This window comes from Salvia splendens, chromosome 12 (assembly GCF_004379255.2).
Source record: "Salvia splendens isolate huo1 chromosome 12, SspV2, whole genome shotgun sequence".
Classification (NCBI taxonomy): domain Eukaryota; kingdom Viridiplantae; phylum Streptophyta; class Magnoliopsida; order Lamiales; family Lamiaceae; genus Salvia; species Salvia splendens.
Genome location: NC_056043.1, coordinates 17,884,508 through 17,905,834, shown reverse-complemented (window position 1 = coordinate 17,905,834; position 21,327 = coordinate 17,884,508). Strand labels below are relative to the sequence as shown.

Sequence of the window (21,327 nt, the reverse complement as noted above, 5' to 3'; positions counted from 1 at the left end):
TTTCTTAAAACATAGGAATCAAATGTCCATGATGCAAACCAATGCAGCCTACGATTTAGAGCTCGATGCGAGCTTGAGAAACTGATGAAACATCCGACAAGAATTGCAAGAATTGATTTGTCAAAATTTCCATCTACCTTAGAATATATAAACAGATGCAGATGATGGAGGAGCAGGTGGCAAATGCTAGGGTGTTCGTCGGCAGCCAGGGTTTATATCACCATTATGAAAAGGATCACTGTTCCGGCGACTGAGACAATTTGATCTAGAATCCCCATATGATAGGTTTGGACCGCTGGCAGCAGTATCAAACGTAGCATCTCCAGAGCTCCCGGGAAGATGGGCCAGCAATGGTTGAACTTTCTACTGATGTATAGAGGAAAACATTACACGCTTACAAAAGAATTCTCATACCATGTATATATATAGATAGCTATACAAACTTGTAAGAATAGACACTTTTATAATCATAAAACAGGTCACCTTCATTGGAATAGGTGGATGCAGCGGCTGCCAGATTATCATTAATACAGAGTTGTGTAGTAAGCTTGGAAAGAATAGAGGACTGTTTCTGGATACGCTCTTTCCTCCGCTTGACATTCTGGTCCTCCTGGAGAAGCTCTTCTATTCTTTCCATGCTTTGACCACTATAATTTCGAATTAAACGAGGCACATCATGATCAAAAAAATAAAAGCATAATATGCACAAATCTTTTAAACAAGGAGATGAATGTTCACATATATATTGAAGAACTAGCTTAATAGGGAATGCTCTAGTGAGTATTCCGTAATCTCCCCATGTGCATTCGCGGTGGTTAAGAATTACAAACTGCCGAAAGCATCACACACGATAGGCTGGATGCATGGAAAGAAACAAACCTTAAAGAACTGTATAGCTTAAATAGCATGTCTTCTTTGTCCAATCCCTGAGTTCAGACCATGCTGGAGGAACTTGTCGTGAAGTTCATGGCAAAGTACCCGAGCTAAAGCTCTTTTACCCTCGGAACTATGAACCATCTGTTCACCAAGCCTAGAAAGTTCATCCTGCCCTGGATTCTGCAGTAGTCACACGATCAATATCAATAATCAATATTAAATATAGGGGTAAATAGTGGATCATACTCTAGCATATGACGTACAGAAAGAATCAATGCGTCCAGACAAAACTAGAACAGAAGCAACTTCACGAGACAACATACCCTGAAAGAAGATTTGGCAGCCTAATTTCCATGCTATTTTGGATCTGTTGAGCGAGGGTACTCCACTAGTTGATGCACGTACTTGTTTTCCCTATTCAAGTTTGAATTCTCATTTTCAGGTCTTGATTTCTCTTCCAGAAATGCTTCAAGTTGAAGCCTCACTAAACCGTCGTGCTTTCCTCCCATTACTCCATCATGAAGCTCCCCGTTTCTTCCTCCAATAACTTACTCCGGCTATTTTTTTTTCACATTTTCTTGGAAATCTTCCTTTGATTCTGCTCTGTTTTTTCCTTTTCTAGATCTGTTCCACAAATTTTTCTTTTCTTTTTTTTTCCACAGATCTGCCTTCTTTTTTTTTTCTTTTTTATGTTTTTTTCTTCTTTTCTCCCCATTTTGCTCTTGTTCTACCCCTTACCATGTTTCTTTCTACTCTTTCTGCCATAGTGTTGCCAGATTACAATCATAGTCTAGCATATTCAACATGCTACTTGGGACTTGCCCTGGAGCCTGCAGTAATCACACAATCAATACCAATAATCAATATTCATTATAGGTGTAAATTGTGCATCATACTCTTGCATATGATGTACTGAAAGTATCAATGCGTCCAGACAAAACTTGGACAGAAGCAGCTTCACGAGACAGCATACCCTGAAAGAAGATTTGGCATTCTCATTTTGCGATCTTGATTTCTCTTCCAGAAGTACTTCAAGTTGAAGCCCCGCTAATCGTTGTCTTTTCCTCCCATTACTCCATCACGAAGCTCCACATCTCTTCCTCCAACAGCTTATTCTCGTCTTGGAACTCTTTCTTTAATTCTGCACTGTTTTTTCCTTTTTCAAGATCTGTTCCCCCAATTTTTTCTTTTCTTTTCTTTTTTTTCCACAGATCTATCTCCTCTTCTTTTTTTTTCTTTTTTCATTTTTTCTTCTTTATCTGTTTTTATCTTCTTTTCTCCCCATTTTGGTCCGTGTGATATAGCACATCAAAAGCCTGTCATGATTACAATAACTCTAGTCAGAATAAGTAAAACCCAAGAGTTCATGCTTTATTGAGAAAACTGCAGGGAAACAACAAGGGTGACTGGCAAGTTTCATCCAAACCTTCGTCTGTATGGGGTTAAAATGTATGTATCTGTACAATTCTTCATAAGTTCCATTTGCAAGTGCAGTCACAGGAAGTGGTTTCAAGTCAAGGAGTTCCATATAAGTTGTAAGAGCCTGAAGGAACATAAGAAAACTTTAAGATGAAAACTCTTCATGGTGTTCAAAACATAAATATCAGTGAATCTCAAAATCACCTCAGGGAGCATGAGGTTCCGGAAGGACATAGTATAGAAACACTCTGAATGCATCCATGAATCTGAAATTGCGTGGATGAAGTACTAGGGAGGATGTGTCTCAAATATTGGAACAGTGAAGTAGAGCTTCTGAGCATCCCCTTTGGCCATTTTCTCAAGTGTAATGGTCAAATAAACCTAATCGGGAAAGACATCATTTCTTAAAACATAGGAATCAAATGTCCATGATGCATACCAATGCAGCCTACGATTTAGAGCTCGATGCGAGCTTGAGAAACTAATGAAACATCCGACAAGAATTGCAAGAATTGATTTGTCAAAATTTCCATCTACCTTAGAATATATAAACAGATTTAGATGATGGAGGAGCAAGTGGCAAATGCTAGGGTGTTCGTCGGCAGCCAGGGTTTATATCACCATTATGAAAAGGATCACTGTTCCGGTGACTGAGACAATTTGATCTAGAATCCCCATATGATAGGTTTGGACCGCTGGCAGCAGCATCAAACGTAGCATCTCCAGACCTCCCGGGAAGATGGGCCAGCAATGGTTGAACTTTCTACTGATGTATAGAGGAAAACATTACACGCTTACAAAAGAATTCTCATACCATGTATATATATAGATAGCTATACAAACTTGTAAGAATAGACACTTTTATAATCATAAAACAGGTCACCTTCATTGGAATAGATGGATGCAGCGGCTGCCAGATTATCATTAATACAGAGTTGTGTAGTAAGCTTGGAAAGAATAGAGGACTGTTTCTGGATACGCTCTTTCCTCCGCTTGACATTCTGGTCCTCCTGGAGAAGCTCTTCTATTCTTTCCATGCTTTGACCACTATAATTTCGAATTAAACGAGGCACATCATGATCAAAAAAATAAAAGCATAATATGCACAAATCTTTTAAACAAGGAGATGAATGTTCACATATATATTTAAGAACTAGCTTAATAGGGAATGCTCTAGTGAGCATTCCGTAATCTCCCCATGTGCATTCGCAGTGGTTAAGAATTACAAACCGCCGAAAGCATCACACACGATAGGCTGGATGCATGGAACGAAACAAACCTTATTGAACTGTATAGCTTAAATAGCATGTCTTCTTTGTCCAATCCCTGAGTTCAGACCATGCTGGAGGAACTTGTCGTGAAGTTCATGGCAAAGTACCCGAGCTAAAGCTCTTTTACCCTCGGAACTATGAACAATCTATTCACCAAGCCTGGAAAGTTCATCCTGTCCTGGATTCTGCAGTTGTCACACGATCAATATCAATAATCAATATTAAATATAGGGGTAAATAGTGGATCATACTCTAGCATATGACGTACATAAAGAATCAATGCGTCCAGACAAAACTAGAACAGAAGCAACTTCACGAGACAACATACCCTGAAAGAAGATTTGGCAGCCTAATTTCCATGCTATTTTGGATCTGTTGAGCGAGGGTACTCCACTAGTTGATGCACGTACTTGTTTTCCCTATTCAAGTTTGAATTCTCATTTTCAGGTCTTGATTTCTCTTCCAGAAATGCTTCAAGTTGAAGCCTCACTAAACCGTCGTGCTTTCCTCCCATTACTCCATCATGAAGCTCCCCGTTTCTTCCTCCAATAACTTACTCCGGCTATTTTTTTTTCACATTTTCTTGGAAATCTTCCTTTGATTCTGCTCTGTTTTTTCCTTTTCTAGATCTGTTCCACAAATTTTTCTTTTCTTTTTTTTTTCCACAGATCTGCCTTCTCTTTTTTTTCTTTTTTATGTTTTTTTCTTCTTTTCTCCCCATTTTGCTCTTGTTCTACCCCTTACCATGTTTCTTTCTACTCCTTCTGCCATAGTGTTGCCAGATTACAATCATAGTCTAGCATATTCAACATGCTACTTGGGACTTGCCCTGGAGCCTGCAGTAATCACACAATCAATACCAATAATCAATATTCATTATAGGTGTAAATTGTGCATCATACTCTTGCATATGATGTACTGAAAGTATCAATGCGTCCAGACAAAACTTGGACAGAAGCAGCTTCACGAGACAGCATACCCTGAAAGAAGATTTGGCATTCTCATTTTGCGATCTTGATTTCTCTTCCAGAAGTACTTCAAGTTGAAGCCCCGCTAATCGTTGTCTTTTCCTCCCATTACTCCATCACGAAGCTCCACATCTCTTCCTCCAACAGCTTATTCTCGTCTTGGAACTCTTTCTTTAATTCTGCACTGTTTTTTCCTTTTTCAAGATCTGTTCCCCCAATTTTTTCTTTTCTTTTCTTTTTTTTCCACAGATCTATCTCCTCTTCTTTTTTTTTCTTTTTTCATTTTTTCTTCTTTATCTGTTTTTATCTTCTTTTCTCCCCATTTTGGTCCGTGTGATATAGCACATCAAAAGCCTGTCATGATTACAATAACTCTAGTCAGAATAAATAAAACCCAAGAGTTCATGCTTTATTGAGAAAACTGCAGGGAAACAACAAGGGTGACTGGCAAGTTTCATCCAAACCTTCGTCTGTATGGGGTTAAAATGTATGTATCTGTACAATTCTTCATAAGTTCCATTTGCTAGTGCAGTCACAGGAAGTGGTTTCAAGTCAAGGAGTTCCATATAAGTTGTAAGAGCCTGAAGGAACATAAGAAAACTTTAAGATGAAAACTCTTCATGGTGTTCAAAACATAAATATCAGTGAATCTCAAAATCACCTCAGGGAGCATGAGGTTCCGGAAGGACATAGTATAGAAACACTCTGAATGCATCCATGAATCTGAAATTGCGTGGATGAAGTACTAGGGAGGATGTGTCTCAAATATTGGAACAGTGAAGTAGAGCTTCTGAGCATCCCCTTTGGCCATTTTCTCAAGTGTAATGGTCAAATAAACCTAATCGGGAAAGACATCATTTCTTAAAACATAGGAATCAAATGTCCATGATGCATACCAATGCAGCCTACGATTTAGAGCTCGATGCGAGCTTGAGAAACTGATGAAACATCCGACAAGAATTGCAAGAATTGATTTGTCAAAATTTCCATCTACCTTAGAATATATAAACAGATTTTGATGATGGAGGAGCAAGTGGCAAATGCTAGGGTGTTCGTCGGCAGCCAGGGATTATATCACCATTATGAAAAGGATCACTGTTCCGGCGACTGAGACAATTTGATCTAGAATCCCCATATGATAGGTTTGGACCGCTGACAGCAGCATCAAACGTAGCATCTCCAGACCTCCCGGGAAGATGGGCCAGCAATGGTTGAACTTTCTACTGATGTATAGAGGAAAACATTACACGCTTACAAAAGAATTCTCATACCATGTATATATATAGATAGCTATACAAACTTGTAAGAATAGACACTTTTATAATCATAAAACAGGTCACCTTCATTGGAATAGGTGGATGCAGCGGCTGCCAGATTATCATTAATACAGAGTTGTGTAGTAAGCTTGGAAAGAATAGAGGACTGTTTCTGGATACGCTCTTTCCTCCGCTTGACATTCTGGTCCTCCTGGAGAAGCTCTTCTATTCTTTCCATGCTTTGACCACTATAATTTCGAATTAAACGAGGCACATCATGATAAAAAAATAAAAGCATAATATGCACAAATCTTTTAAACAAGGAGATGAATGTTCACATATATATTTAAGAACTAGCTTAATAGGGAATGCTCTAGTGAGCATTCCGTAATCTCCCCATGTGCATTCGCAGTGGTTAAGAATTACAAACTGCCGAAAGCATCACACACGATAGGCTGGATGCATGGAAAGAAACAAACCTTATAGAACTGTATAGCTTAAATAGCATGTCTTCTTTGTCCAATCCCTGAGTTCAGACCATGCTGGAGGAACTTGTCGTGAAGTTCATGGCAAAGTACCCGAGCTAAAGCTCTTTTACCCTCGGAACTATGAACAATCTATTCACCAAGCCTGGAAAGTTCATCCTGTCCTGGATTCTGCAGTTGTCACACGATCAATATCAATAATCAATATTAAATATTGGGGTAAATAGTGGATCATACTCTAGCATATGACGTACATAAAGAATCAATGCGTCCAGACAAAACTAGAACAGAAGCAACTTCACGAGACAACATACCCTGAAAGAAGATTTGGCAGCCTAATTTCCATGCTATTTTGGATCTGTTGAGCGAGGGTACTCCACTAGTTGATGCACGTGCTTGTTTTCCCTATTCAAGTTTGAATTCTCATTTTCAGGTCTTGATTTCTCTTCCAGAAATGCTTCAAGTTGAAGCCTCACTAAACCGTCGTGCTTTCCTCCCATTACTCCATCATGAAGCTCCCCATTTCTTCCTCAAATAACTTACTCCGGCTATTTTTTTTTCACATTTTCTTGGAAATCTTCCTTTGATTCTGCTCTGTTTTTTCCTTTTCTAGATCTGTTCCACAAATTTTTCTTTTCTTTTTTTTTTCCACAGATCTGCCTTCTCTTTTTTTTCTTTTTTATGTTTTTTTCTTCTTTTCTCCCCATTTTGCTCTTGTTCTACCCCTTACCATGTTTCTTTCTACTCTTTCTGCCATAGTGTTGCCAGATTACAATCATAGTCTAGCATATTCAACATGCTACTTGGGACTTGCCCTGGAGCCTGCAGTAATCACACAATCAATACCAATAATCAATATTCATTATAGGTGTAAATTGTGCATCATACTCTTGCATATGATGTACTGAAAGTATCAATGCGTCCAGACAAAACTTGGACAGAAGCAGCTTCACGAGACAGCATACCCTGAAAGAAGATTTGGCATTCTCATTTTGCGATCTTGATTTCTCTTCCAGAAGTACTTCAAGTTGAAGCCCCGCTAATCGTTGTCTTTTCCTCCCATTACTCCATCACGAAGCTCCCCATCTCTTCCTCCAACAGCTTATTCTCGTCTTGGAACTCTTTCTTTAATTCTGCACTGTTTTTTCCTTTTTCAAGATCTGTTCCCCCAATTTTTTCTTTTCTTTTCTTTTTTTTCCACAGATCTATCTTCTCTTCTTTTTTTTTCTTTTTTCATTTTTTCTTCTATATCTGTTTTTATCTTCTTTTCTCCCCATTTTGGTCCGTGTGATATAGCACATCAAAAGCCTGTCATGATTACAATAACTCTAGTCAGAATAAATAAAATCCAAGAGTTCATGCTTTATTGAGAAAACTGCAGGGAAACAACAAGGGAGACTGGCAAGTTTCATCCAAACCTTCGTCTGTATGGGGTTAAAATGTATGTATCTGTACAATTCTTCATAAGTTCCATTTGCAAGTGCAGTCACAGGAAGTGGTTTCAAGTCAAGGAGTTCCATATAAGTTGTAAGAGCCTGAAGGAACATAAGAAAACTTTAAGATGAAAACTCTTCATGGTGTTCAAAACATAAATATCAGTAAATCTCAAAATCACCTCAGGGAGCATGAGGTTCCAGAAGGACATAGTATAGAAACACTCTGAATGCATCTATGAATCTGAAATTGCGTGGATGAAGTACTAGGGAGGATGTGTCTCAAATATTGGAACAGTGAAGTAGAGCTTCTGAGCATCCCCTTTGGCCATTTTCTCAAGTGTAATGGCAAATAAACCTAATCGGGAAATACATCATTTCTTAAAACATAGGAATCAAATGTCCATGATGCATACCAATGCAGCCTACGATTTAGAGCTCGATGCGAGCTTGAGAAACTGATGAAACATCCGACAAGAATTGCAAGAATTGATTTGTCAAAATTTCCATCTACCTTAGAATATATAAACAGATTTAGATGATGGAGGAGCAAGTGGCAAATGCTAGGGTGTTCGTCGGCAGCCAGGGTTTATATCACCATTATGAAAAGGATCACTGTTCCGGCGACTGAGACAATTTGATCTAGAATCCCCATATGATAGGTTTGGACCGCTGGCAGCAGCATCAAACGTAGCATCTCCAGACCTCCCGGGAAGATGGGCCAGCAATGGTTGAACTTTCTACTGATGTATAGAGGAAAACATTACACGCTTACAAAAGAATTCTCATACCATATATATATATAGATAGCTATACAAACTTGTAAGAATAGACACTTTTATAATCATAAAACAGGTCACCTTCATTGGAATAGGTGGATGCAGCGGCTGCCAGATTATCATTAATACAGAGTTGTGTAGTAAGCTTGGAAAGAATAGAGGACTGTTTCTGGATACGCTCTTTCCTCCGCTTGACATTCTGGTCCTCCTGGAGAAGCTCTTCTATTCTTTCCATGCTTTGACCACTATAATTTCGAATTAAACGAGGCACATCATGATCAAAAAAATAAAAGCATAATATGCACAAATCTTTTAAACAAGGAGATGAATGTTCACATATATATTTAAGAACTAGCTTAATAGGGAATGCTCTAGTGAGCATTCCGTAATCTCCCCATGTGCATTCGCAGTGGTTAAGAATTACAAACTGCCGAAAGCATCACACACGATAGGCTGGATGCATGGAAAGAAACAAACCTTATAGAACTGTATAGCTTAAATAGCATGTCTTCTTTGTCCAATCCCTGAGTTCAGACCATGCTGGAGGAACTTGTCGTGAAGTTCATGGCAAAGTACCCGAGCTAAAGCTGTCACGACCGCCCCTTAGGGTTAATAAAAGCGGGCGATCGCGACTTAAAGGGGTTTAGATGAACGGCATAGAAGACTAGGGTTTTCAATAAAAGTTTGACTAAAAACTAAGTCTAATAAATAATGCGACCAAGAGTATTAGGGTTTAATGAATAAAGACTAGGGTTTAGCATTTATTCAAAAAGTGTAACGAGTTTCAAACATCCCATCATAAAATAGTTTCAGAATTTAAATGAAAAGTATTCTAAGAAAAATATCACAGCGGAAGCATCCAAGAGAAGAGTGACGTCATGTGTGAAGACACAACGACACTCGGAATTTCAAAACCAAAACAACCACAGTTCATTATTAGTTCCTGCTCAACACCGCCAACCGCCCGTCGCCGCTCAACCTACATATAGGGAAAACATATGCAGGGCTGAGTACTATGAAATAATACTCAGTGGCTCATGCCGAAAACATTGTAAATACAGTTTATGATATCATGCCGTACGTAAGTAACCGTCGGGGTTTTTCTTTAGAAAGGCCCGAGGCACTCAAAATCATTTTTCCATTTCAAACATCGACTGATCAGTCATTTTTCCCATAGACGTTAACCATATCTGCCAATACATGACAAGGAATGCGGCCGCAAACCAGGTCACTAGACCGGCCAGCCCGTACGCTAGCACACAGTCTACCATAGGTGTACACTAATCCAAGTAGGGTTTGCTGCCCTACGGGGACCCGAATTCGATTTATAAATAGTGGCAAAAACCACATCAGATAGGCACGTAAAAACCAAAACAAGGCATGAAGTCACATTTATTCTCATTGATAAAACATTAGGACATGGTCCTTATTTAAAAAGGAAGAGAGCCCACCTCGATCCTTTAGTTTTCAAGTTTCGCTTTTCCTTTGGTATCACGCGTCTCGCACAAAATTTCACCTTTGGATAATGTGTCCCCGATTAGTCACTAACATGGACTAAAATCATGCATGTCCTAGATCACTCCCCTTTCCCAATCAACAATAGGAATCACATCATATCACCCATCTTTGCATATCACATCACCTCATCACATATGTAAACTCATGTATGTCATTCAAGCATACAAATATAGTTGTTTAACCAAAGTAGAGATCTGGCAGCTCTGCGCAACTTTTTTGTAAAAATTATTTAAAAATCATCCGACCTCCGATGGGGTTAAAACTTTATGACAAGGCAGTAGACTCATCAAATAACATTCAGTTTAAATTTCATGTCAAAATACCACTTTTAAGTCGGGCAAACCAAAGGCGTAACCTACTGGTCGAGAAAACACGTTTTTGGCAGAATCGCGCAGTCAACTTTAAAAATTCACCATAAATTCATCGTTTAGCCAAATGGGTCGAAATTCACACACAATATAGAAGACATCACGAAGTTTACACAGGAAGAAGAATCGGTCAAATCGGAGTTCGTTTGGTTGGTCAAAAATACATCAGAACACACTGTTCGGAAATCACAGATTTTCATACTGATAGCAATTCGAATTAGGGTTTATCCCTACTCATTCAAAATCAATCTTTTCATGGTTTTGATATACAATCATGCTCAAAAGAGTCCTTAAACACATATTTTCATGAAATCGCACATCAATCACCGAGGATTCAATAAATCAACAAGCAATTGCAATCAAAACGCACTCACACATATGATTTCACATTCCCACCGATTAAACCCTTAGATCTTCATTCCCTACACTCTCTACATGCATGAGGGAGTCAAAGAAAGTCTAGATGGAGAGGATTGAAGAATATGGGTTTGAATTTACCTTTTCTTGGACGAAATAATTGGTAGGAAGCAATTAAAACCTTGGTTCTTCAACAATCTCTTGGAAAATTGATAGGATCTTGAGTGAAATGGATAACAAGTGGGAGAAGAGATGAAAAAGGGGGTGGGGCGTGTGGTTTGAAGAAGTGGGCGTGTGATTTGTGTGTTAGGTTTAGGGGTTGATCCTTTGTTTATAGGATTAAGAAATATCCCACAATTAATTGAAGATTTGGGAGAATAATTGAAATAAATGATTGAGATATTTGGGAAGATTTTGGGGGAGGAAATGGCGTGTCATTGATGGAGAAATAAGGAGGATATTTTGTAAATCATGGCTATTTAATTAGCCATTGATTTAATTTAGTATTTTCACGGAGCAGAATAAAATAATACGGAGCAAGAAAATCAATAAAAACCCTCCCAAATAATATGAAAATAGGCGTGTTATTCAATTCCTCCCACAAGGAATAATTTCCAAATATTGATAAATAAAGTAGGGAAAGATTTGCTAGGATATTCCAATTAAAACATGGAAGGAAATAATTGAGGGATCAAAATAATTAGTGAATAATTTCTTCTTCCACAAGCTAGGAGATTTCGAAATCTCCCTAAACAAAACAATAGGGGCCGATTTTTATCAAGAAATAAATAAGATAATTAGGCTTTAGGATTTAATTTGGATAATTATCCCAAAACAAATAATTAAATCCAAGAAAAATAAATTCCTCTCCAAATAATAATAGTGGTCGAAAATTCCCTTCATAAAAGGGCAAGGTAATTATTTATGATCCTAATTAAATCTCACTCCCCGAAATAATATAATTCACCATGATATATTTCATTCCACATTAATTAATTTAAGCCACTTCATAAAATCAACGAATTTGACTCGATCAAATCAAAATTAGGTCACCATTTCAATCACATAATAAATCCGTCATTTAATTCGGCAATCAAAGCAATAAGTACAACATCTTAGGGTTCGAAAAATTAGGGTTCGAAAAGTGGGGCGTTACAAAAGCTCTTTTACCCTCGGAACTATGAACCATCTATTCACCAAGCCTGGAAAGTTCATCCTGTCCTGGATTCTGCAGTTGTCACACGATCAATATCAATAATCAATATTAAATATAGGGGTAAATAGTGGATCATACTCTAGCATATGACGTACAGAAAGAATCAATGCGTCCAGACAAAACTAGAACAGAAGCAACTTCACGAGACAACATACCCTGAAAGAAGATTTGGCAGCCTAATTTCCATGCTATTTTGGATCTGTTGAGCGAGGGTACTCCACAAGTTGATGCACGTACTTGTTTTCCCTATTCAAGTTTGAATTCTCATTTTCAGGTCTTGATTTCTCTTCCAGAGATGCTTCAAGTTGAAGCCTCACTAAACCGTCGTGTTTTCCTCCCATTACTCCATCATGAAGCTCCCCGTTTCTTCCTCCAATAACTTACTCCGGCTATTTTTTTTCACATTTTCTTGGAAATCTTCCTTTGATTCTGCTATGTTTTTTCCTTTTCTAGATCTGTTCCACAAATTTTTCTTTTCTTTTTTTTTCCACAGATCTGCCTTCTCTTTTTTTTCTTGTTTATGTTTTTTTCTTCTTTTCTCCCCATTTTGCTCTTGTTCTACCCCTTACCATGTTTCTTTCTACTCTTTCTGCCATAGTGTAGCCAGATTACAATCATAGTCTAGCATATTCAACATGCTACTTGGGACTTGCCCTGGAGCCTGCAGTAATCACACAATCAATACCAATAATCAATATTCATTATAGGTGTAAATTGTGCATCATACTCTAGCATATGATGTACTGAAAGTATCAATGCGTCCAGACAAAACTTGGACAGAAGCAGCTTCACGAGACAGCATACCCTGAAAGAAGATTTGGCATTCTTATTTTGCGATCTTGATTTCTCTTCCAGAAGTGCTTCAAGTTGAAGCCCCGCTAATCGTTGTCTTTTCCTCCCATTACTCCATCACGAAGCTCCCCATCTCTTCCTCCAACAGCTTATTCTCGTCTTGGAACTCTTTCTTTAATTCTGCACTGTTTTTTCCTTTTTCTAGATCTGTTCCCCCAATTTTTTCTTTTCTTTTCTTTTTTTTCCACAGATCTGTCTCCTCTTCTTTTTTTTTGCATTTTTGCTTTTTTTCTTCTTTATCTGTTTTATCTTCTTTTCTCCCCATTTTGGTCCGTGTGATATAGCACATCAAAAGCCTGTCATGATTACAATAACTCTAGTCAGAATAAATAAAACCCAAGAGTTCATGCTATATTGAGAAAACTGCAGGAAAACAAAAAGGGAGACTGGCAAGTTTCATCCAAACCTTCGTCTGTATGGGGTTAAAATGTATGTATCTGTACAATTCTTCATAAGTTCCATTTGCAAGTGCAGTCACAGGAAATGGTTTCAAGTCAAGGAGCTCCATATAAGTTGTAAGAGCCTGATGGAACATAAGAAAACTTTAAGATTAAAACTCTTCATGGTGTTCAAAACATAAATATCAGTGAATCTCAAAATCACCTCAGGGAGCATGAGGTTCCGGAAGGACATAGTATAGAAACACTCTGAATGCATCCATGAATCTGAAATTGCGTGGATGAAGTACTAGGGAGGATGTGGCTCAAATATTGGAACAGTGAAGTAGAGCTTCTGAGCATCCCCTTTGGCCATTTTCCCAAGTGTAATGGTCAAATAAACCTAATCGGGAAAGACATCATTTCTTAAAACATAGGAATCAAATGTCCATGATGCAAACCAATGCAGCCTACGATTTAGAGCTCGATGCGAGCTTGAGAAACTGATGAAACATCCGACAAGAATTGCAAGAATTGGTTTGTCAAAATTTCCATCTACCTTAGAATATATAAACACATTTAGATGATGGAGGAGCAAGTGGCGAATGCTAGGGTGTTCGTCGGCAGCCAGGGTTTATATCACCATTATGAAAAGGATCACTGTTCCGGCGACTGAGACAATTTGATCTAGAATCCCCATATGATAGGTTTGGACCGCTGACTGCAGCATCAAACGTAGCATCTCCAGACCTCCCGGGAAGATGGGCCAGCAATGGTTGAACTTTCTACTGATGTATAGAGGAAAACATTACACGCTTACAAAAGAATTCTCATACCATGTATATATATAGATAGCTATACAAACTTGTAAGAATAGACACTTTTATAATCATAAAACAGGTCACCTTCATTGGAATAGGTGGATGCAGCGGCTGCCAGATTATCATTAATACAGAGTTGTGTAGTAAGCTTGGAAAGAATAGAGGACTGTTTCTGGATACGCTCTTTCCTCCGCTTGACATTCTGGTCCTCCTGGAGAAGCTCTTCTATTCTTTCCATGCTTTGACCACTATAATTTCGAATTAAACGAGGCACATCATGATCAAAAAAATAAAAGCATAATATGCACAAATCTTTTAAACAAGGAGATGAATGTTCACATATATATTTAAGAACTAGCTTAATAGGGAATGCTCTAGTGAGCATTCCGTAATCTCCCCATGTGCATTCGCAGTGGTTAAGAATTACAAACTGCCGAAAGCATCACACACGATAGGCTGGATGCATGGAAAGAAACAAACCTTATAGAACTGTATAGCTTAAATAGCATGTCTTCTTTGTCCAATCCCTGAGTTCAGACCATGCTGGAGGAACTTGTCGTGAAGTTCATGGCAAAGTACCCGAGCTAAAGCTCTTTTACCCTCGGAACTATGAACAATCTATTCACCAAGCCTGGAAAGTTCATCCTGTCCTGGATTCTGCAGTTGTCACACGATCAATATCAATAATCAATATTAAATATAGGGGTAAATAGTGGATCATACTCTAGCATATGACGTACAGAAAGAATCAATGCGTCCAGACAAAACTAGAACAGAAGCAACTTCACGAGACAACATACCCTGAAAGAAGATTTGGCAGCCTAATTTCCATGCTATTTTGGATCTGTTGAGCGAGGGTACTCCACTAGTTGATGCACGTACTTGTTTTCCCTATTCAAGTTTGAATTCTCATTTTCAGGTCTTGATTTCTCTTCCAGAAATGCTTCAAGTTGAAGCCTCACTAAACCGTCGTGCTTTCCTCCCATTACTCCATCATGAAGCTCCCCGTTTCTTCCTCCAATAACTTACTCCGGCTATTTTTTTTTCACATTTTCTTGGAAATCTTCCTTTGATTCTGCTCTGTTTTTTCCTTTTCTAGATCTGTTCCACAAATTTTTCTTTTCTTTTTTTTTTCCACAGATCTGCCTTCTCTTTTTTTTCTTTTTTATGTTTTTTTCTTCTTTTCTCCCCATTTTGCTCTTGTTCTACCCCTTACCATGTTTCTTTCTACTCTTTCTGCCATAGTGTTGCCAGATTACAATCATAGTCTAGCATATTCAACATGCTACTTGGGACTTGCCCTGGAGCCTGCAGTAATCACACAATCAATACCAATAATCAATATTCATTATAGGTGTAAATTGTGCATCATACTCTTGCATATGATGTACTGAAAGTATCAATGCGTCCAGACAAAACTTGGACAGAAGCAGCTTCACGAGACAGCATACCCTGAAAGAAGATTTGGCATTCTCATTTTGCGATCTTGATTTCTCTTCCAGAAGTACTTCAAGTTGAAGCCCCGCTAATCGTTGTCTTTTCCTCCCATTACTCCATCACGAAGCTCCCCATCTCTTCCTCCAACAGCTTATTCTCGTCTTGGAACTCTTTCTTTAATTCTGCACTGTTTTTTCCTTTTTCAAGATCTGTTCCCCCAATTTTTTCTTTTCTTTTCTTTTTTTTCCACAGATCTATCTTCTCTTCTTTTTTTTTCTTTTTTCATTTTTTCTTCTATATCTGTTTTTATCTTCTTTTCTCCCCATTTTGGTCCGTGTGATATAGCACATCAAAAGCCTGTCATGATTACAATAACTCTAGTCAGAATAAATAAAATCCAAGAGTTCATGCTTTATTGAGAAAACTGCAGGGAAACAACAAGGGAGACTGGCAAGTTTCATCCAAACCTTCGTCTGTATGGGGTTAAAATGTATGTATCTGTACAATTCTTCATAAGTTCCATTTGCAAGTGCAGTCACAGGAAGTGGTTTCAAGTCAAGGAGTTCCATATAAGTTGTAAGAGCCTGAAGGAACATAAGAAAACTTTAAGATGAAAACTCTTCATGGTGTTCAAAACATAAATATCAGTAAATCTCAAAATCACCTCAGGGAGCATGAGGTTCCAGAAGGACATAGTATAGAAACACTCTGAATGCATCTATGAATCTGAAATTGCGTGGATGAAGTACTAGGGAGGATGTGTGTCAAATATTGGAACAGTGAAGTAGAGCTTCTGAGCATCCCCTTTGGCCATTTTCTCAAGTGTAATGGTCAAATAAACCTAATCGGGAAAGACATCATTTCTTAAAACATAGGAATCAAATGTCCATGATGCATACCAATGCAGCCTACGATTTAGAGCTCGATGCGAGCTTGAGAAACTGATGAAACATCCGACAAGAATTGCAAGAATTGATTTGTCAAAATTTCCATCTACCTTAGAATATATAAACAGATTTAGATGATGGAGGAGCAAGTGGCAAATGCTAGGGTGTTCGTCGGCAGCCAGGGTTTATATCACCATTATGAAAAGGATCACTGTTCCGGCGACTGAGACAATTTGATCTAGAATCCCCATATGATAGGTTTGGACCGCTGGCAGCAGCATCAAACGTAGCATCTCCAGACCTCCCGGGAAGATGGGCCAGCAATGGTTGAACTTTCTACTGATGTATAGAGGAAAACATTACACGCTTACAAAAGAATTCTCATACCATATATATATATAGATAGCTATACAAACTTGTAAGAATAGACACTTTTATAATCATAAAACAGGTCACCTTCATTGGAATAGGTGGATGCAGCGGCTGCCAGATTATCATTAATACAGAGTTGTGTAGTAAGCTTGGAAAGAATAGAGGACTGTTTCTGGATACGCTCTTTCCTCCGCTTGACATTCTGGTCCTCCTGGAGAAGCTCTTCTATTCTTTCCATGCTTTGACCACTATAATTTCGAATTAAACGAGGCACATCATGATCAAAAAAATAAAAGCATAATATGCACAAATCTTTTAAACAAGGAGATGAATGTTCACATATATATTTAAGAACTAGCTTAATAGGGAATGCTCTAGTGAGCATTCCGTAATCTCCCCATGTGCATTCGCAGTGGTTAAGAATTACAAACTGCCGAAAGCATCACACACGATAGGCTGGATGCATGGAAAGAAACAAACCTTATAGAACTGTATAGCTTAAATAGCATGTCTTCTTTGTCCAATCCCTGAGTTCAGACCATGCTGGAGGAACTTGTCGTGAAGTTCATGGCAAAGTACCCGAGCTAAAGCTCTTTTACCCTCGGAACTATGAACCATCTATTCACCAAGCCTGGAAAGTTCATCCTGTCCTGGATTCTGCAGTTGTCACACGATCAATATTAATAATCAATATTAAATATAGGGGTAAATAGTGGATCATACTCTAGCATATGACGTACAGAAAGAATCAATGCGTCCAGACAAAACTAGAACAGAAGCAACTTCACGAGACAACATACCCTGAAAGAAGATTTGGCAGCCTAATTTCCATGCTATTTTGGATCTGTTGAGCGAGGGTACTCCACTAGTTGATGCACGTACTTGTTTTCCCTATTCAAGTTTGAATTCTCATTTTCAGGTCTTGATTTCTCTTCCAGAGATGCTTCAAGTTGAAGCCTCACTAAACCGTCGTGTTTTCCTCCCATTACTCCATCATGAAGCTCCCCGTTTCTTCCTCCAATAACTTACTCCGGCTATTTTTTTCACATTTTCTTGGAAATCTTCCTTTGATTCTGCTATGTTTTTTCCTTTTCTAGATCTGTTCCACAAATTTTTCTTTTCTTTTTTTTTCCACAGATCTGCCTTCTCTTTTTTTTCTTGTTTATGTTTTTTTCTTCTTTTCTCCCCATTTTGCTCTTGTTCTACCCCTTACCATGTTTCTTTCTACTCTTTCTGCCATAGTGTAGCCAGATTACAATCATAGTCTAGCATATTCAACATGCTACTTGGGACTTGCCCTGGAGCCTGCAGTAATCACACAATCAATACCAATAATCAATATTCATTATAGGTGTAAATTGTGCATCATACTCTAGCATATGATGTACTGAAAGTATCAATGCGTCCAGACAAAACTTGGACAGAAGCAGCTTCACGAGACAGCATACCCTGAAAGAAGATTTGGCATTCTTATTTTGCGATCTTGATTTCTCTTCCAGAAGTGCTTCAAGTTGAAGCCCCGCTAATCGTTGTCTTTTCCTCCCATTACTCCATCACGAAGCTCCCCATCTCTTCCTCCAACAGCTTATTCTCGTCTTGGAACTCTTTCTTTAATTCTGCACTGTTTTTTCCTTTTTCTAGATCTGTTCCCCCAATTTTTTCTTTTCTTTTCTTTTTTTTCCACAGATCTGTCTCCTCTTCTTTTTTTTGCTTTTTTGCTTTTTTTCTTCTTTATCTGTTTTATCTTCTTTTCTCCCCATTTTGGTCCGTGTGATATAGCACATCAAAAGCCTGTCATGATTACAATAACTCTAGTCAGAATAAATAAAACCCAAGAGTTCATGCTATATTGAGAAAACTGCAGGAAAACAAAAATGGAGACTGGCAAGTTTCATCCAAACCTTCGTCTGTATGGGGTTAAAATGTATGTATCTGTACAATTCTTCATAAGTTCCATTTGCAAGTGCAGTCACAGGAAATGGTTTCAAGTCAAGGAGCTCCATATAAGTTGTAAGAGCCTGATGGAACATAAGAAAACTTTAAGATTAAAACTCTTCATGGTGTTCAAAACATAAATATCAGTGAATCTCAAAATCACCTCAGGGAGCATGAGGTTCCGGAAGGACATAGTATAGAAACACTCTGAATGCATCCATGAATCTGAAATTGCGTGGATGAAGTACTAGGGAGGATGTGGCTCAAATATTGGAACAGTGAAGTAGAGCTTCTGAGCATCCCCTTTGGCCATTTTCCCAAGTGTAATGGTCAAATAAACCTAATCGGGAAAGACATCATTTCTTAAAACATAGGAATCAAATGTCCATGATGCAAACCAATGCAGCCTACGATTTAGAGCTCGATGCGAGCTTGAGAAACTGATGAAACATCCGACAAGAATTGCAAGAATTGGTTTGTCAAAATTTCCATCTACCTTAGAATATATAAACACATTTAGATGATGGAGGAGCAAGTGGCGAATGCTAGGGTGTTCGTCGGCAGCCAGGGTTTATATCACCATTATGAAAAGGATCACTGTTCCGGCGACTGAGACAATTTGATCTAGAATCCCCATATGATAGGTTTGGACCGCTGGCAGCAGCATCAAACGTAGCATCTCCAGACCTCCCGGGAAGATGGGCCAGCAATGGTTGAACTTTCTACTGATGTATAGAGGAAAACATTACACGCTTACAAAAGAATTCTCATACTATGTATATATATAGATAGCTATACAAACTTGTAAGAATAGACACTTTTATAATCATAAAACAGGTCACCTTCATTGGAATAGGTGGATGCAGCGGCTGCCAGATTATCATTAATACAGAGTTGTGTAGTAAGCTTGGAAAGAATAGAGGACTGTTTGTGGATACGCTCTTTCCTTCGCTTGACATTCTGGTCCTCCTGGAGAAGCTCTTCTATTCTTTCCATGCTTTGAGCACTATAATTTCGAATTAAACGAGGCACATCATGATCAAAAAAATAAAAGCATAATATGCACAAATCTTTTAAACAAGGAGATGAATGTTCACATATATATTGAAGAACTAGCTTAATAGGGAATGCTCTAGTGAGTATTCCGTAATCTCCCCATGTGCATTCGCGGTGGTTAAGAATTACAAACTGCTGAAAGCATCACACACGATAGGCTGGATGCATGGAAAGAAACAAACCTTATAGAACTGTATAGCTTAAATAGCATGTCTTCTTTGTCCAATCCCTGAGTTCAGACCATGCTGGAGGAACTTGTCGTGAAGTTCATGGCAAAGTACCCGAGCTAAAGCTCTTTTACCCTAGGAACTATGAACCATCTGTTCACCAAGCCTGGAAAGTTCATCATGTCCTGGATTCTGCAGTTGTCACACGATCAATATCAATAATCAATATTAAATATAGGGGTAAATAGTGGATCATACTCTAGCATATGACGTACAAAAAGAATCAATGCGTCCAGACAAAACTAGAACAGAAGCAACTTCACGAGACAACATACCCTGAAAGAAGATTAGGCAGCCTAATTTCCATGCTATTTCGGATCTGTTGAGCGAGGGTACTCCACTAGTTGATGCACGTACTTGTTTTCCCTATTCAAGTTTGAATTCTCATTTTCAGGTCTTGATTTCTCTTCCAGAAATGCTTCAAGTTGAAGCCTCACTAAACCGTCGTGTTTTCCTCCCATTACTCATCATGAAGCTCCACGTTTCTTCCTCCAATAACTTACTCCGGCTATTTTTTTTCACATTTTCTTGGAAATCTTCCTTTGATTCTGCTCTGTTTTTTCCTTTCCTAGATCTGTTCCACAAATTTTTCTTTTCTTTTTTTTTCCACAGATCTGCCTTCTCTTTTTTTTCTTGTTTATGTTTTTTTCTTCTTTTCTCCCCATTTTGCTCTTGTTCTACCCCTTACCATGTTTCTTTCTACTCTTTCTGCCATAGTGTTGCCAGATTACAATCATAGTCTAGCATATTCAACATGCTACTTGGGACTTGCCCTGGAGCCTGCAGTAATCACACAATCAATACCAATAATCAATATTCATTATAGGTGTAAATTGTGCATCTTACTCTAGCATATGATGTACTGAAAGTATCAATGCGTCCAGACAAAACTTAAACAGAAGCAGCTTCACGAGACAGCATACCCTGAAAGAAGATTTGGCATTCTTATTTTGCGATCTTGATTTCTCTTCCAGAAGTGCTTCAAGTTGAAGCCCCGCTAATCGTTGTCTTTTCCTCCCATTACTCCATCACGAAGCTCCCCATCTCTTCCTCCAACAGCTTATTCTCGTCTTGGAACTCTTTCTTTAATTCTGCACTGTTTTTTCCTTTTTCTAGATCTGTTCCCCCAATTTTTTCTTTTCTTTTCTTTTTTTTCCACAGATCTGTCTCCTCTTCTTTTTTTTTCTTTTTTCTTTTTTTCTTCTTTATCTGTTTTTATCTTCTTTTCTCACCATTTTGGTCCGTGTGATATAGCACATCAAAAGCCTGTCATGATTACAATAACTCTAGTCAGAATAAATAAAACCCAAGAGTTCATGCTTTATTGAGAAAACTGCAGGGAAACAACAAGGGAGACTGGCAAGTTTCATCCAAACCTTCGTCTGTATGGGGTTAAAATGTATGTATCTGTACAATT

The 21,327-nt window shown here is 38.3% G+C and overlaps 10 long non-coding RNA genes across 10 annotated transcripts; all 10 read right to left on the bottom strand.

Moving 5' to 3' along the window:
- Nucleotides 1-154: 154 nt before the first annotated feature.
- LOC121758572 lies at nucleotides 155-2,068 on the bottom strand. The gene is made up of 5 exons (XR_006041513.1): nucleotides 1,850-2,068; nucleotides 1,200-1,706; nucleotides 880-1,056; nucleotides 484-647; nucleotides 155-363 (listed from the first exon to the last, which is right to left on the bottom strand). It is a non-coding gene; the product is annotated as an uncharacterized LOC121758572 (long non-coding RNA).
- A 76-nt stretch (nucleotides 2,069-2,144) lies between these two features.
- Nucleotides 2,145-3,023, bottom strand: LOC121758576. Its single transcript, XR_006041517.1, has 4 exons — nucleotides 2,833-3,023; nucleotides 2,500-2,676; nucleotides 2,303-2,419; nucleotides 2,145-2,192 (listed from the first exon to the last, which is right to left on the bottom strand). It is a non-coding gene; the product is annotated as an uncharacterized LOC121758576 (long non-coding RNA).
- Nucleotides 3,024-3,184: 161 nt separating this feature from the next.
- On the bottom strand, nucleotides 3,185-4,764 carry LOC121758577. The gene is made up of 4 exons (XR_006041518.1): nucleotides 4,546-4,764; nucleotides 3,895-4,402; nucleotides 3,575-3,751; nucleotides 3,185-3,342 (listed from the first exon to the last, which is right to left on the bottom strand). It is a non-coding gene; the product is annotated as an uncharacterized LOC121758577 (long non-coding RNA).
- Nucleotide 4,765: 1 nt separating this feature from the next.
- On the bottom strand, nucleotides 4,766-5,364 carry LOC121758580. The gene is made up of 3 exons (XR_006041519.1): nucleotides 5,196-5,364; nucleotides 4,999-5,115; nucleotides 4,766-4,888 (listed from the first exon to the last, which is right to left on the bottom strand). It is a non-coding gene; the product is annotated as an uncharacterized LOC121758580 (long non-coding RNA).
- A 222-nt stretch (nucleotides 5,365-5,586) lies between these two features.
- LOC121758575 lies at nucleotides 5,587-6,708 on the bottom strand. Its single transcript, XR_006041516.1, has 4 exons — nucleotides 6,590-6,708; nucleotides 6,270-6,446; nucleotides 5,875-6,038; nucleotides 5,587-5,757 (listed from the first exon to the last, which is right to left on the bottom strand). It is a non-coding gene; the product is annotated as an uncharacterized LOC121758575 (long non-coding RNA).
- Nucleotides 6,709-7,535: 827 nt separating this feature from the next.
- On the bottom strand, nucleotides 7,536-7,812 carry LOC121758583. The gene is made up of 2 exons (XR_006041522.1): nucleotides 7,694-7,812; nucleotides 7,536-7,583 (listed from the first exon to the last, which is right to left on the bottom strand). It is a non-coding gene; the product is annotated as an uncharacterized LOC121758583 (long non-coding RNA).
- Nucleotides 7,813-8,328: 516 nt separating this feature from the next.
- Nucleotides 8,329-11,258, bottom strand: LOC121758570. The gene is made up of 5 exons (XR_006041511.1): nucleotides 10,872-11,258; nucleotides 9,939-10,003; nucleotides 8,965-9,466; nucleotides 8,569-8,732; nucleotides 8,329-8,451 (listed from the first exon to the last, which is right to left on the bottom strand). It is a non-coding gene; the product is annotated as an uncharacterized LOC121758570 (long non-coding RNA).
- Nucleotides 11,259-13,898: 2,640 nt separating this feature from the next.
- LOC121758571 lies at nucleotides 13,899-15,583 on the bottom strand. The gene is made up of 5 exons (XR_006041512.1): nucleotides 15,448-15,583; nucleotides 14,797-15,304; nucleotides 14,477-14,653; nucleotides 14,081-14,244; nucleotides 13,899-13,963 (listed from the first exon to the last, which is right to left on the bottom strand). It is a non-coding gene; the product is annotated as an uncharacterized LOC121758571 (long non-coding RNA).
- A 159-nt stretch (nucleotides 15,584-15,742) lies between these two features.
- On the bottom strand, nucleotides 15,743-16,019 carry LOC121758582. Its single transcript, XR_006041521.1, has 2 exons — nucleotides 15,901-16,019; nucleotides 15,743-15,790 (listed from the first exon to the last, which is right to left on the bottom strand). It is a non-coding gene; the product is annotated as an uncharacterized LOC121758582 (long non-coding RNA).
- Nucleotides 16,020-16,460: 441 nt separating this feature from the next.
- Nucleotides 16,461-17,254, bottom strand: LOC121758573. The gene is made up of 3 exons (XR_006041514.1): nucleotides 17,173-17,254; nucleotides 16,777-16,940; nucleotides 16,461-16,659 (listed from the first exon to the last, which is right to left on the bottom strand). It is a non-coding gene; the product is annotated as an uncharacterized LOC121758573 (long non-coding RNA).
- Between the last annotated feature and the right edge of the window lie 4,073 nt (nucleotides 17,255-21,327).